The 4346-nt window shown below is 30.6% G+C and overlaps 1 protein-coding gene across 1 annotated transcript in view; it reads left to right on the top strand.

The window, feature by feature from the left end:
* Positions 1-224: 224 nt before the first annotated feature.
* The window catches only part of LOC100165228 (galactokinase), a 17867-nt gene continuing 13745 nt past the window's right edge, over positions 225-4346 (top strand). Inside the window, exon 1 of the mRNA XM_001950717.4 lies at positions 225-291. The gene's annotated coding sequence lies outside the window, so the exon portion shown is untranslated. The remainder of the gene's footprint in view (positions 292-4346) is intronic.

Raw genomic sequence — 4346 nt, 5'->3', positions numbered from 1 at the left:
ATCCGTCGTATCCAATATAATATAAAATTATATACATTATTATTTTTACCATTATCAGCGTGTGACGAGAGTGCGCACGTTGTGTATGTGTAGTGTGTGTCTGCGTGTAGGAGTAGGGGAACGTGCAGGCCAGTCTAATAAAACCACGCGCGCGCGTGTGTGCGTGTGCGCTTTTTTTCCCGTTTTATCGTAAGGTACCTATCACAGTTTTTAGTCTGGTTTGCCCGCCCGTCCGAGCAGTCTCATTGACGGTGTTGGTGTTTCGATTGACCGCCGCGCACAACGAAAAAAGTACGTAAACAATACATTTTTTTATATTCCTTAATAATATTATGTAATTACTAATATTATTATTTTATTTTCTTCTACTCCACCCACCGTTCAATGCGAACGATATAATATATAAACCGAACAATATTAATATTGTTCGCATTAAAAAAAATAAGCACAGTTAAAATAATCGTTAAGACCGCGGTACCTACGCGTTTATAATATAAAATAATATAATGTTATCTTACCAACACCTACTTCCTACTTTATGGGTAAGTAGTATAGTCAGTGTTTGGAAACTCATTCGAATATTATTTTAACATTATTATGGTGTAACTGTGCAAGTACGAAGTACCTAGGTAGGTACCAAATATTATGATATGCGACGACAAAGACGTGAGACCTCGCGACCCGCCGATCCGACGCGTTCGCGGTTATTTATCGTTATCATTATTCAAACAGCTCGCGTGTTGTAATAATATTATGCGAACGCCCGCCGTGGCCGCGCAGTGTTCGCGATTCAAAAATATTTTGTCATTCGGTAATGCATTCGTTTTAGAATTTAAAAAATAAGAAAATAATGCGTCTAGTTTTTGTTCTACAGGTAGGCGCACCAACCTGCCTATTTATGATGTGTTCCTACTCGCGCACGCCGTTATTGTAACAGTCTATTTTGAATAGGTAATTCACATGGAAATTTGTGTCCCACATCACGTACCTACCATTGCTTAGGTACATAATAACAATATATGACGTATTAACGTGCATTATGCCTAAGCTCACTGCTTTTGGTGCACAAACAACATTTATGAACAGCGAACTGAACGTTGTTCTAAAGCGGTCTCGTTAAATCACACTAAATTATTAAATTTGACAATGCTCGATAAGTCATTTCAAATGTCATGCTAGATCTCTCCCGTTCAAAGAAGGTAATTATTTGTATAAAATCTTTATGATCAATCAATATTGTTCGACCTTTTCAACTCATCACACCAAATACCAATAGGCATATTATTTTAACTTGAAATCTATATAATTATATAATAATATTACGTGCCAAATTCGGATGTATGACCGTATCTATCGGGCAGCTAGGCGTATTTGCTTTTTAAAAGATAAACGATTATTGCTCCTCGCGTGACCGATTTACCGTCCACAGAGTTGTTCCGGTGATTAAAAATCAAAATTCGTCTCACTCTTATTAATTTATTATAATCGGTTATTGAATCGTGTACAATCAATGTTATTATGATTTTCAACAATTGATAATAGACAACAGTAGTTAATAGGTAGGTACCTAACTATAATGTTAACGACTATTTTAATAATGTTAACGATTTGAATATTTTATAATTATGTTACGGACGCGCGAGGTTAGTAATCAATATTTCAAATGAAGCTATCGTGTTCATTAGTGATTTAGAAATTTCTAAATTCTCGAATATATTTCGGTAAACAGTCCAGTTATTTGTTGTATTGAATAATAACTATATTGTTATTACGTTTTTAATTTATAGTCATTATAATTTACTAGCAACAACATAATATAATGATGTAACAGACGAAAACATGTGGGTATAATAATTATGACGATGATGTTTTCTCCATTTAAATGTTGTTTTAAAACCACAATAAAAAACTACGTAGGTTAGATACTAATAGGCAGGTACATATACCTATTTAATCGTTTACCAGTTTAATAACACAAATGCCGTACCTATCTAGTTTCTAAAATTAAAATCGTTACATAATATTATATTATATTATATAGGATAGGTAATAATGTGTATTACCTACACCATGTACGATGATGGATAAACATATCGTGTTAGGTATCTATTAATTTATTTTGTTAAATGTTATTTGCATATGATAGCTATAATTTATGAATTATAATCAGTATCGCCATTTGGGTATCACTTCGCGTTTTAGTGGACTCAATAAAACGAAATTCCCGATTGTTTGTACTTATCGTTAAAAAATAACAGCACGCGTGTAAGTAGTTCTCGTATTTATTCGAGATAACCCGATTAGGCAACAGACCTATCACCATATAGGATTATAACTACTAAGCTCTTAGCGTATAAATGTATAATATAACTTATAATAAACGTTTGAGATAAGTATGAAATAGATATTATTTAAATTAGTATAATTATTCAAAACTCAATTACTAAGATTATAATATGGTAAATTATGTTTTTCATAATTTATAAGTGCCTACTGTTTATATAGACAATAGTCCTATACTCCTTTTATAATATAATTATAATATATAGTGATTTAATTGAAATCGATATCACATAATAATATGCTCGATAATATGTGTATTGCGTATACCATGGTCCATGTATCCATGGTATAGATTAATGGATATACTAATTTATTAAGGCTAATTGAACCATGTTTAATACCGATGAGTTAGAAGAGCTGTTAAATTTGAAAATCAATTTTGCTTAACTATAGATAAAAATACTTAAAATGGTGTCACTATGTTGTTTGGGGCTCAAATTCTGGAATTAGACTGGTTATTCTTGTGGTTGGCTTATATAAATATTTATAGGTACATTGTGGGTACCTACAATTATTCTATCTGTGGTGGGTCTGTGGAGAACGAGAAGGTATTATATTATAATATAATATACGCAGCTTAGATACTTGGGTACATATAACTTTTTCTCTTCACTCACTCTACGGGGTGATTCTATTTTATCAAAAAACACTCATTAATTCAAACACTATCAACGTTTTAAAAAATATGTTCTTTAATCAATTTTATGTCGTTACAAAACAATATTCTTGAAAAATAATATAATTTTTTACTATTTTTAAATTCTGAACGGTGCTAGTGGATTTCACAGTTATCATTTATTAAGTTTTTACTTTTTTTTAAAGACAACATACATTTATTCCATATTTCAAAACAACATATTTTTTTATGTATGTCTAAAAATCGAATTTTCGGTGAATATTTAATCAGATAAGTATTTAAAGCTTATACGAGTGGTAATGGGTTGCACATGGGTACCTTTTACTTAAGTACAACTTTAAATAATCATAACTATATGATTACTTTATAATCAAAAATTTAATTTTTATAAATTGAAGACTCCAAAAAATATTCTGCTTTACAAAAAAAAAAATTATCAGGACTTATTAATGTAAAATAAATATTTTCAAACATATTAAAAACTTTGGAAATAATGAATAGTACACGATAATAATAACCTGCAGGTACATAACCATATACAATATTATGCATGTAGTAATTAAAGGGGCCAATAATTGTTACATAAATTTGAACAAATAATGTTAGTAGAAAAATCGTCACTACTGGTGTTTACCTATATACTAACGTTAATACATTTTTAACCTTATTCAGTTTTTGGTGTTGTAAAATGTTTAATGTAAATCACCACTTGCTTATATTTAACAGTTAACACTTAAGAAAATAACCGATACAAAAATTACCTCGTCAAACTACCATTTGTAGATACAAATTCGTGTGTATAGAAGTGCTACATATTTGGAACCATTGTATAACCAAATCAAAACAATTTGTAACACCTGCAATCAGTGGCGTATTTAGGCCTGGGCCTCCCAGGTTAGGTAAAAAACACTGAGAAATCATTTATTATTTTTTAAACAAAATTTCAAAGGACCAAATAGTTTTAAATATAGAATGTTATTGTTTTAAATAAATTTGTAAGTAGTAAAACAATTATAATATTATTATTATACTTGTTTTTATTAACTCCCAGCATCAGACCCTTAAATATTACTAGCATCACTATTTAATGATTTAATTTTTTGTTGTTAAGGCCTTTAAGGAATCTCTATGACAAAAGCTTCTTTAGTACCACAGGGCCATCAAATGTTATACTTCACTACTGCTTGCAATGCAAATTGCATGGAATTTAAAAGATTATATTATAAATTTAAAAAAAAACTGTTTTTTAAAAATGTCACGACCGATTAAATGATTTCAAACTTTCTGATTGTAAAATATTCTATATCTATCTGTATGCAGTGGCGTCCGCAGGGGGGAGGGGGCTAACGGGCTGAAGCCCCCCCCC

This window comes from Acyrthosiphon pisum, chromosome A1, assembly GCF_005508785.2.
Source record: "Acyrthosiphon pisum isolate AL4f chromosome A1, pea_aphid_22Mar2018_4r6ur, whole genome shotgun sequence".
In the NCBI taxonomy this organism is placed as follows: Eukaryota; Metazoa; Arthropoda; class Insecta; order Hemiptera; family Aphididae; genus Acyrthosiphon; species Acyrthosiphon pisum.
This window is presented reverse-complemented; position numbering and strand designations above follow the sequence as displayed.